The sequence below is a fragment of the Pelophylax lessonae genome (genome assembly GCF_965119305.1).
Source record: "Pelophylax lessonae genome assembly, chromosome: 6".
NCBI lineage: Eukaryota > Metazoa > Chordata > Amphibia > Anura > Ranidae > Pelophylax > Pelophylax lessonae.
The window spans coordinates 187,433,637-187,446,538 of NC_138773.1; positions in this window are offsets into that span (position 1 = coordinate 187,433,637).

Consider the following 12,902-nt stretch of genomic DNA (forward strand, 5'->3'; position numbering starts at 1 on the left):
CGATAACTTTTGCGCAAACCAATAAAAATACGCTTTTTGCGATTTTTTTTACCAAACATAGGTAGCATAAAACAAATTGGCCGAAAATGTTAAAAAATTATGATTTTTACATTTTTTTGGGGGGGAATTTCATATAAAAAAATGTGAAAAATATTGTTATTTTTGCAAAATTTACGCTCTTTTTTTGTTTATAGCGCGTGATCAAAAAATCGCACAGGTGATCAAATACCACCAAAAGAAAGCTCTGTTTGTGGGAAAAAAAGGACGTTTAGGTACAGCGTCCCATGACCGCGCAATTGTCCGTTAAAGTCACGCAGTGCCGAATCGCAAAATACCCCCTGGTCGTTTAGCAGCCAAATCCTCCGGGGCTTAAGTGGTTAATAGCTGTGTGTTGAGTGTTTTCAAGGGGACAGCAAATGTACACTGTTATACAAGCTGTACACTCACTACTTTACATTGTAGCAAATTGTCATTTCTTTAGTGTTGTCACATGAAAAGATATAATAAAATACTTACAAAAATGTGAGGGGTGTACTCACTTTTGTGAGATACTGTATATTCTGATTTTTGTATTTACTGTAAAATGTTTTTGTAGTCAATTAAGGGACACATGAATTCTATTATAGTGTAAGTTATACTGCTACCTACAGAACGTAGGGACATTGGCAAACAGAAAAAGTTGTAAGCTAACCCAGTATATCCCCTTCATCATTCCTCAGTTTTGCGAGCAAGCGATTCAATACATCCAAAATAATCCAACGAAAGGGTGGGCAACCGCTACTGATAGGACCAATAACATTTAGAAGGTTGCATGCCAAAGGTATCTAAAGAAACCTAATCCTCAATCAATGATAGATGAGGAGAAGCCTTCTGAAAGACAAAGAAACTGCCACAACCGATGGGAGGGCAGAGGACTGACCTGTTGTTCGAGAGCAGGACAAAGAAAACCAATGCCAATGGGAAACTCCTGATTAAAGTCAGTGGCAGTGGACCCCTGCCAGTGAGAAGTGCAGAGCCAACCAGTAATCTACCAATAACAGGTGGTACAAAATAACTACCACAATGAGTATAGCAGACCAGCAACAGAAGAAAAACAACAAATCCATAGAGGAAAATTTGGACCACATAAAAAGTCGGAAATAAAGACTGGTCGGTCAAAATGAAAGAAAGCCAAAGCCTTGTACTTTTACTTTACAAACAGAGAAAGAGATTTTATGATAAGAAAGAGCTGCCTGGCCAGTAGCCCTCACAACATACATCCTAATAGATCAGAAAAAAAACAAAACTGGTGACAGCCCCAGGGGAACAGTCTTGAAGTCACCCTGAAAGGTAAGAAGAGTAAGTGGAATCCTAAATAAAGAGGGTACCTCACTACCCAAGGGATGTGCCAATGCACCCTACTAGAAGAATAACCAAATTCATCCAAGCAACATCTAGAGGGTACCCAAAGATTGCCATATAACACCTGCCTACCCAGAAAAGACAAAGAAGAAGGCAGAGCTCTGTCCAGTCTATGTAAACAAGGCAGAGTTCCGTCCGGTCAGCAGGGAGTGCTGGATTTTGTTTCCTTGAAAAGCAGGAAAAAAATCCAGCACATCCCTTAATAAAAGCCCCTGAAAGTAAACACAAAACATGGTTTAGGCACATAGTTAACCCTTTGATCGCCCTAGATGTTTAATCCCTTCCCAGCCAGTCTCATTAGTACAGTGACGGCATATTTTTAACACTGATCACTGTATTAGTGTCACTGGTTCCCACAAAGTGTCAGTATCAGATTGTCTGATGCAAAATAGCAGTCCCGCTATAGGTTGCTAAAAAAAAAAAAAAAAAAATTACATTAATTTAATTTATGTACAGTGTTAAATGACCGCGCAATTGTCAGTTAAAGTAATGCAGTGCCTATAGCAAAAAAATGGCCTGGTCATGAAGGGGGGGAGGGGGTAAATCTTTCAGTGGTCAAGTGATTAACCAGCCAAAGGTCTTAAGGAACTGAATCGTCCTTTGGACATTGGCAGATAAGGTTGTGGCTACAGAGTCCCGCAGAAAAAGGCTGTTCAAGTACACTGTCACATGAAGTGTGTGGGTCTGCAGAAAAGCAAGAAGTAGAGCAAGCACTTTTGTGAACACTCAGGATGCAAAGAACAGCCCTAATGTTAGTGCTACAAATTGGAAGCGTTGGTCAACCATACCAAAATGCCAAAAGAACTGATATAAAAGGAAGATTGGGATGCGTAGATAGGCATCTTGTATGTCTACTAATGACAGAAATTCCCCTTGTGTGAAAGACGCAATGACAGATCTTGCTAAAACCATCTGGAATTTTGAAACACTGAGAAATCTGTTCAGGGACTTTAAAGCGGAGCTCCGCCCAAAAGGGGAAGCTCCGCTTGTTTGCACCCTCCACTGCCACATTTGGCTCTTTTTGGGGGGGAACGGGTACCTGATTTTGACAGGTACCCGCTCCCACTTCTGGGTAAGATCGCCAATCGGCGATCTATGACGTTTTTGACCACTCCTCCTTCCCCCTGCTACCTTCTGGGACACATACAGGTCCCAGAAGACGGCAGGACCATTCAGAAAGCGCAGCACGACTCGCTCATGTGCAGTAGGAAACCGGCTGTGAAGCCTGCAGGCTACACTGCTGGTTTTCCTTACTTAAAATGCCAGCCCCTGCACCCAAAGCCATTTGATGAATCAGCTCAGGGTGCCGGCATTGCGAGATCTCTGGACAGGTAAGTGTCCTTATATTAAAAGTCAGCAGTTGCAGTATTTGCAGCTGCTTACTAATTATTTTTTTATTTATTTATTTATTTATTTTTACAGACTGGACCTCCTCCCTCAGTCCAATAAGGGGCGGATGCCCCTGTTTGATTTAGGGACTGTGAATGAGTTTGAATAAAAACCTCAGAACCTTTCTGCTAAAGGAATTGGTACAACCACTCCTTGTGACTAAAGCTGGCACCAGGCGATGAAGTGACTCTTTGGACCATAAGATCCAGGACATTTTCGTATCCAGACTGCCCAGCATATCCCTTCCTACTATTTGCTCGACAGTGTCCAATCTAGGGATCGACCAATTATCGGCAAGGTCGATATATCAAGGGCCGACATTGACTTTTGCCGATATATCTGTATCGGCCCTGGAACTGGCCGATATTGCAGATTTTCCTAATATTTGTAAATGGAATTTTGCTATGTGACATCATTTTACCCTTACATGAGAAATGTTATTGAATATTCCACTCACATATTTACAAATTAAAGATATAATCAATTTCACATTAGCAGATTGGTATCTCTCACCCACTTACCGTAAGTGATACCCAGGTGATAACGCTCCGTTTGGCATCCACTCAATACTGCTCGGTGTCTCACCCGCTCCATCTCCCACCCAACCGATACCGATCCGTCTCTCACCCACTTGCCGTAAGTGGCACCCGGGGTGATACCGCTCCGTCCGGCATACGATGACGATCTCAGAGGTCATGTGGTCACGCCGGGCGTGACCACCCACGTGACCACCGAGATCGTATGCCGGACGGAGCGGTATCAGGTGGGTGGATTGGGTGGGAGATGGAGTGGGTGAGAGACAGAGCAGTATTGAGTGGATGCTGAACGGAGTGAGATCACCCGGGAATCACTTACGGCAAGTGGGTGAGAGATACTGATCTGACAGCAGATCTGCTAATGTGGAATTGCCTATATCTTTAATTTGTACATATTTGAGAGGCATATTCAATAACATTTGTAAACGGAATTATGCTATGTGACATCATTTTACCCTTACATGAGCATCACCACCTAATGGTTAGAGGAGGAGAAGACTAGTCTCGGACCCTGACATAAGATGTACAAAATATTGGCCCATATTGGCCGATACCGATGCAATGGCCAAAATATCAGTATCGGCAACGAAAAACCGATATCGGTCGATCCCTAGTCCCCCTGTAGGCAGCAGTATAATCCCAAAGGTGAAAGATTTCCAGGGTCTCTCAATTGAAAAGAAAGAAAAACATTTTGGTCAGGAGTGTGTAATGTAATGTAGAACACAACCTGTAAAGTGCAGCACTCAGAACTATTCAAAATATAGTATTTAGCATATCATAATGAGAAGTAATGTACAACATACTGTAAGCAATGCAGCTGACAGCCCATTAACATAAATCATGTAGCTCTAAGGAGTATGTAATGTTCAACATAGCGTAAGGGATGAATTACTGACACGGTAACCTAGGGTTTAGTTGGAGTTCAAGGGCCCAGCCATCACTCACAGCACATCCTAAATGCCAAATACATTTAATTGTTAATGCATACTGGGTTACTGAAAAGCTGAAACCCATGTATATAGACACTTGCAAACACCTTTACTACCTAGTGACAATATTGTAAGCACTGAAAGTAGGGCTTGTGAGTAGAGTATCAGAGATGGGACAGGAAATGTTAATAAATATAAAATCTCTTCCTTTAAGGCTCGTACACACCATATAAAAATAGGATGAGAATTTTTGATTTTCGTTCAAAGAACTTTCGTATGATTTTCTTACGGTATGTACACAATTTTCGACGGCCGACTTTTCGTACAAAAATTCTCGAAGGGACAAACTCCAAAATGTTTCTCGTATGGGAACAGAACTAACGATTTCCGTTTAATGTGTACCGTTTTCGTATGATTTTCGTACAAGAAAAATCAGAAATGAAAGACTGCGCACGATCAGAAACAATAAACAAAAAAAAAAAAGCCTTTGTCGTATGAGAATTTTTGCATGAAATTTTATTTGTTGGTTTCAATTTGCTGTAAAGCAATAAGGAAAATCGGATGATCGTTCACCCAATTTTCTTATAGTGTGTAACTTAGTGCTTCATACTGAATATGCTGTTGGTTACACTTGAAGATTCAGTGGGTGGAGCATTTCCCTACAAACCTGCTGTGGCCCACATGAAGAAATACATTTTCTTTGTAAGACAGCCTATGTCCTATAGTAACCACTCAAAGATTTCCTATTTACATTCTCATGGTGCGCTCTATACAGTGTTCAACCAGAACACGTATATGGTTGTAATGACCAAATTGATAAATTGATGGCACTAGTCAATGGCCCTAAAAATAATGCAAAGGGCAGCAGCACATTGGAATATTGTACAGGACACAGGCAACATATTAAAACGCCATGGGTTTTAAGCTCATGTGATTGGACACTAGGATCTGAGACAATACACAGAGTCCATTCTGTTAATATAAGCAGTAGCTTTCAAGTATACTCTTCTGGCTCTGACTACATCCAGGCAATGTAGACAGGACCTCCTTTGGATGCTTGGGAGCAGGGCACAAGGATAGTAGAGCTATGTTCACATTGAGATAGAAAGCTGAAACCACCTTTGAAAAAGGGATGGTCTTGGACATAAGACAACCTTATCATTATGAAGTATGAGGCAAGTCTCTTTACAGGAATGGGCCACTAATTAAGAGCCATCTGACAGACCAAAAAGGCCACTTTGCTGGCAAGAATCTCTATGGTAATATCGCTGAAGGGTTTACAGGGTAGTTTCTGCAGAAAGAACCAAATGAAGGGAAGCACAGGGTGCTGCAAGGGGGGCCTAACCTGAAAAACACCATGAATAAAGGTTTTTACAAGGAAGTGCAAAACTAACGGCTTTTGGAAAAGGATGAGACAGGTTCTGATCAAGACTGGTTTGCAGGAAGGCCAAAGCAATCTCTGCACTAAATTGACTTTGCTCGCACCAGGCAAAGTAGGATTTGCGGGTATGAAAAAGCTTCCTGGAATTGGCCTTGCTTGTTATCCCTTAACACTTGGGTTTCAAAAGCCATGAGACTATGAAGCAGGGTGGAATAGAGGGCCAGGAATAGTCTGCTAGAACTCTGAGTAGCAGGTTATTCTCACCCAGTTTAGAGCCAGTAGAATCACTGGTTTCTTCTCTTGCTCTACATCTATATTGTGCAGCAGGCGAGGTAGAACCCGCAAAGGAGGGAAGGCATAAATTAGCCTGGACTTAGAACAGGAGCTTGAGGAACCCTGGTTCTGGCAACAGGTATCTTGATGTATCTACAGGCTAGGATGTCAACATTCACAGTCCCCAATTTTTTGGCATATTAGATTTATCACATCTGGATAAAGAGGCTATTCCCCTTGGTCCAAGTGGTGGCAGCTGTGATAACTCACCTCCCATTGTCCACTGCTGGGATGTGGACCACAGAAATTGCTGGACAGCGAGTTTCTGTTAATGAAAGAATCAGTTTTTTTTTTTCCGTCAAGCAGGATGACTCCTCATGTCCCCTTGGTGACTGATAAATAACATGGTTGTGGCATTGTCTGACTGCACTCAAATTTGGATGTTCCTTTAGAAGAGGGGATCCACAGTGCTGGAGGAACAACCTGATTGCTCTGAGCTCCAAAGGGTTAATTGGGAGTTTATTTTCCTCTCTTGACCATGTTCCCTAAACTGTCAAATATGGGAATAACCCCCTCCTGCCTCGCAGACTTGCCTCTATTGGAAGAGCTTTCCAATTGTAAGGAAGCAAAGATTTTCCAATTATTAGAGTTGAAGGGATAGTAGCATGGGTCAGTCTAGGGAAAGAGCCTACTTTTTCAATGTTAACAACATGTTCTTGAGTAAAATGGGTGTGAAAGGAACTGCATTGAAAGAGACAACCATTGAACCCAGAACTTTCATAACAAATTTCACTGTGTCTGTCGAGAATGAGCTCTTAGAGAAAGAGCTTTCTTTTCGGGAGGAAAGACTTTTGCTTGCGAAATAACCTGGGATCAATTCCAAAGTATTCTGAGCGCAGGGATGGCTTGAGCGCAGAGCCATTGGTTGCCCAGCCCAAGGCCTGAAGTAGCTGAATTGTCTTTTGGATATTTACTGAGTTGTAAGGAAGATGAACCTTTCACGTTGTCATCTAGATAGCTTGTCATCTGGATGCCCCGAGTTCTGAGAAGGTCAAGCAGGGGTGTTAAAACCTGGGAGCAGAGGATAGGCCAAAAGGCAGCAAACTAACAGTGGTCGTCTGCCACTGCAAAGCGCAGAAATTGCGGACGAGGTGGATAAAATTAAACATGCAAATAGGTGTCTTGGATGTCCACAGATACCATGTGTTCACCGTGTCTCAAGGGAGGCATCTACTGACCTCGAGGATTCCATATGAAATTGTTTTGTTTTTTTTTACATAAAAAGAAATTTTGAAGTTTGACAGGATTTTAAGTCTAGATTATGATGATACCTCCATTGGTCTTTGGTCCTTTGAACAGGTGCATGCAAGTCAAATCCCTTGAACCTGTCCTGTGCCAGTAGTGGTACAATGACTCCCTAGGACAAGAGGTGATACAGGGTATTCTACAAATCTACATTTGGATTTTGGTTGATTTAAAAGAACAAAGCAGTAAGGCGTTAGTGTATTTGACTCTATCTTCTACACCTTTAAAACCACAGGCCTGGTATGCCTGATCTACAGAGATGCAAACTGCAACAGATGCCCCCACTGTTAGGAGTGAGGGTGCCCCTTCATTGTGAAGAGGGCTTGGTGGGCAAACCTTGTACCAAAATAAAGTGGAAGCTTGTTAGAGCACAGATGTGCTCTATGTTTATATAGGAGCTAGGGGGTTGTTACCTTCCTCTGAGGAAGTAAACCTTTCCCACCTGTGACTTCTTTGATGAACTGGTCAAGTGCCTCACCAAACACATATCTTCCTTGGGAGAGCATACAAGTGAGGCACCTCTTTACTTGCAGCCTCTGCTGCCCAAGCTTGTAGTAGTTGCTCTGCAACTGAGCGATCCCAAAATACAGTCATTTTAGTCATTCATTGTCCTAGTCATTTTAGCTGCAGAAATAGCAGCAAGAGTTGGTTGCAGGGCTAGGCCTTCCAGGTTCAAGAGAGCTTTTAAGAGCATTTACAATTTCCTATTAGCAGAATCTTTGAAAGATGAAACACCTTCAATAGGCACAGTGAGATGTTTACTTCAGACAGGGAAGGCAACCACAAGAATAGACCACTTTTGTACAAACTTTTTTCCACTGGATAGAGTTTGGCAAAGATTTTTGGGGGCTGAAAAATCCTTTCAGGAGTCACCCAATCGTTTAAAGTGGTTGTAACCTTAAACATTAAATTCATTGCTAGCCCCTCTCTTTTTCCAGGCCATAATGCACAATGGCCAACTATACGATAATGAAAATAGTCAATTATTTTCATTATCGGTGGCGATTCATTTTTTCAGCCTTAAAAAACATTCCCTGTTAATAACAGATAGAATGTGCAGTCCTAAAGTGGCTGTAACCCTTAAAAAAAAAAAAAAAAAAAAAAAAAAAAAAAAGGAAGAGCTCCTGTTCCCTCATAGTAGGTTAAATGGCACAGTGCTTGTGCTATCTAACCTGTCCCTCTGCAAGCTGTAAAAAACCTGGCTAATCCTGCCTGATTCCGCCCTCCCTCCTGTAAACTGTCCACGGTAATCATGGCATCTGAGCACTGATATTGTGCCTCCATCATCTGCTGTGTCTCCTCTCTCCTCCCTGCCTGTCAGTTCCTGTATCTGTGTGAGCCCCATCTGCACCCCCCCCCCCCCACTAAAAATAAACTTTAAAAAAATTCACTGTCAACCCCTCTCTTTTATTCAACCATAATGCAGTGTGTTTGTTTAAATAGATGCCTCTAAATGCCATTTTTTCAGAGATCTTCAGGCCGATCACGTGACTCTGACTGGCCACTCTCCTACTCTAATCCAGGGCTACAGCAGGAGAGGAGCTGAGCTGGAGATGGTTGTTTTGTATACCATAAAGAGCTCATTTTTGTTTTTTAATCCCTTTAATGACAGGTGACACAAAAAGCATGCTGCTGCTACTAAATGTCTTGGTGGCAGCAGGCGCAGGTAGCTGCTATCAAGCTACCTGCCCATGACAAGGGATTCTATCATTCTGAATACTACAATGCAGTCATGTCTGAAAATCTGCAAAACATTTTAAATCTTGATATTTTTTTTCCTTTAACCGTTTGCTGACTGTATACTATATATACATATATATGGCAGCTCTCCTGTGCAGGATTGCCTACTGGTATGTGATCCTGCACTTCTGGGTCTGGCGACCCGCTATGATTGTCCCCGAGGTTAACTTCTACCAAGCCAGTGTCATTAGTATAGTGACGGCGTATATTTTTTAGCATTGATCACTATTGCTGTTACTGGTTCCCAAAAGTGTCACTTAGTGTCCGACTGTCCGCCGCAATCCTGTTACAAGTCACTGATAGCTTCCATTACTAGAATAAAAAAAATGCCATAAATATATCCCATAGCTTGTAGACGCTATAACTTTTGCGCAAACCAATCAATATACGCTTATTGGGATTTATTATATTTTTTAACAAAAATATGTAGCAGAATACATATTGGCCTAAACTGATAAAGAAAATTGTATACTCACCATTCCGTAACTTTATTTTCCTGGTGCAACTTCATGGTAGCATACAATGGGTTGTGGCCCCGCCCCCACAACCTGATAGGACTGGTTAACTATAAAATCAAAGACAGACCCGGCTCGCAGCATTCTCTGTAATTCTCACCATTTGGGTGGGAATCTGTGTGCTGCCATGAAGATGCACCAGGAAAGGAGAATTACAGAAAAGGTGAGTTTACGATTTTCTGTTTTCCTGGCACATCATGGCAGCAAACAATGGGAACCAACTCGCCATACAGGAGGGTGCAAGAAAAATTTTGTAAAGGTCAGTAGTAAGTATGTACAAATTTTTCAAATTTTACTTTTGTGAACCGGGTTCACCTAATAAGGTGTAATGGGGGGGGACTATTTTGCTGACTTGCAAATAGCCTCAGGAGACACTTGCCACTGCTCTGTCAACAGAGCTGGCACTGCCCTAGTTGAATGTGCTCTTAAGTCCTCCGGAACAGGAAGGTCTTGTGAAGAGTAGGCTCTTTTAAATTGTCTTAAACATCTAGGAGGTGACGTTACGTGTTGATGCTGAGTGACCTTGCCTTAAGCCATGCTGGAACCAAGCACAGATTTTAGCTTTCCTGAATGAAAAGGTAGCTGCCAAGCAGGTCATCAGAGTTAGATCTGTTGGAAGAGCAACAGCATAGGTTGCTTCGCAAAATGACTATATACTGTATGCAGTATACCCATCTATGCAGCAGATGGCGCTGTAGTGTTATAGTGTAAGGTACATATACCTAGGCTATGCGGAAGCATGATCTCGATCACTGTATGTACTTGGATGCTACTGTTTCCTGTTCTATTAAAAGATATTTTCCGTTTTCCTTTATGCAAGTAAAGATGTATTCTCTGCATTAAAGAAGCTTCCAGCACATCAATTCAATACTCTGCCAACAAGATCAACATCCAGGGGATGTGGTTCTCCCGCTTAACCAAGAAAGACAGTAAACTGACTTCCTAGTTAAAGTGGAAGGAGAAAGACACCCATGTATAAAAGCAGTCTGGGGGTTTAAGGACTTATCAGTCCGGGTAGAATGTTAAGTGAGGCTACAGCTCTGACACCCTTTTCAAAGAGGTTGTAGCAACCAGAAATAGTCTTCACGGTTAGATTTCAGAGTGTTTGATAGAAATGAGGCCTTAAAAGAAGAGCCAAGGACCGCAAGCAAGTCCCACATAACGAACAATGGTTTCCTGGCAGGTCTATAACTTCATGCAAGCCATTTAAAAATTGCATCACTAAAGGGTTAAGGACTCCTTAAACCCCTGAAGTGCAGATGAGGCTGAACTTTAAACATATTTGAACCTAGGCCCCTATTCAGCCCCAGTTGTAAGAACTACAGAACCTTGACTGGTTTAGGTGATAAAGGACTCCAGGCTTTCGCTGCGTGAAATCTGCATAGTTTACTCACATTCTCTGGTAAGTCTTATTCATCGAGCCCTCTCGGCCTTGACACAAGGTAGCCACTACCTGCACCGAGCACCCTTTACTTGGTAGCCTCCGCCTCTCAATTTCCATGCCATCAAAAGTAGCCTCTTAGGGATGGCAAAACTGGCCATAAGAGAGCAGATCCATCATCACTGGCAGAGGTGACTCAACTGTAGGTCAGAGAAACTAGAGCCATTTAAGCCAAAATGGCATAAAAGCAATTCTTGATACAGGATGTTCCACTGACAGCCTAAGATTTCTACCCTTCAACTGCTGTATAGGCCCAGTAGAACTCTTGCAATGTCACACCAATATAGCTGATATGGTCCACTGATCCTGAATATTTTCCATCCAGGTGTGTGCGCAAAGCTTCACACAAGCACCCCCTGGATGAGTGCACCCTTAAAAGGACTTCCGCTGTTCTCCAAAGACAGGTGCCTTCGATTTTTAAGGCTTCAACAATGAAGATTGGGTAGTTCAGTGCCTTATTTTTCCCAGTCCGTAAGATTTGCCTCCTTGCGTCTACTTGGGAGTTGCCACGTATATTCTGAACCTTTATGGTTTTTTTTTGTCCGACGATATTCGCCCTGACCTGCTAGTGGTCACCCTTGAGATGGCTGTATCCTGTTTACTCCCAAATAGATGGATCCATTGTCTGGTATTCTGTACCAGTTTTAATTTTTAAAGACAGGATCCCCAGACCATGGCTTCAGCCATAATGCCTTACTTGCCATGACTGGGGAACACAGCTCTTGAAAATCAATAACGTCTAATTCTTATGCCTAGCTACTCCTGCGGAACGGAAGTAAATACCCAATAGTGATGACAGAGGCGGCGGCGACTGTCGGACAACGTAAGAGAAATTAGTTTTATATCTTTATGTTTGAAGCCTGAAATGTGGCAAAAGGTCGCAAAGTTCAAGGGGGCTGAATACTTTCGCAAGGCACTGCAAGTCATCTACATTCATGTTAGATAAAGACGCTGGTGGTCTATCGATCCCTAATGCTAAAAACTACTTCCTTGCTTCACAACTGCAGCAGTTTGCTGGTTGGTCGGAAAGGATTGAGAATGATTCAATACAGGGCTTATCTTGTCTATGGTGACCACTCTTTAATGGCCCTATTGGAGACAAGGAACATATTGAGGGATAAAAGTTTGACAGGTAAATTTGACAAAAACATGGCAGGAGATAAAAAGTATTACTCGGGTTAGGGTTAGTGGATACCTGTCCGTTACACTGCTGTGGAACAACTCAAGATATCCTGAATGGCAGAACTTTGCGGGGGTCAGAATTTTAAGGAGAGTTCGGTATGTTAAAGTTGATTCATTACGATGAAAAAAAAAAAAAAACAAAAAAACTCACAATTTGAGAATATGCAGTGGCGGCCCGTGCATAGGGGGCGCCAGAGCGCCACCCCCCCCCTAAAAAAAAAAAAAAAAAAAAAAGTGTTCGCAGGCCTGGTGGCTATGGGGGAGGGGGTTTACGACCCAGAAGAGGCGCCGATTGGCTGCCTGGGCGCAGGAAAAAGCGCTGAGCCACCCCCACCTTCGTGATATCCTGGCTGTGATTGTTCCAGTCTCCAGCCTGGACCAATCATCCAGGACATCACTGACTCGCAGTGGGGGCGGTGCCGGTGCGTGCGTTAGTCACGCACCGTCACCGCCCGGACGACAGAAGACTGAAGAGGAGGACGTCGGACGTCCACGGCGCTGCTCGTCTCGGTTCCCGGAATCCCGCCGCCGCCAGAAGGTAAGTGATTGAAGCCGACCTGTGCCATGCCTATGCCATCACCTGTGCCATGACCTCAAAGTCATGCAATTTTTTTAACCGCAATTTTTGCCGCGAAGCAATACCTATTACATTTTTCTTTTTGCGCCCCCCCCCCCCCCAAAATTTTGAGCACCAGCCGCCACTGAGAATATGGGATCCCGAAACAGAGCTTTTTCCAATATTTGCAGCTTAAACATGCGATACAGACAGAAGCACGATCACAACTATTGACATTTAATAAATCAAAAATA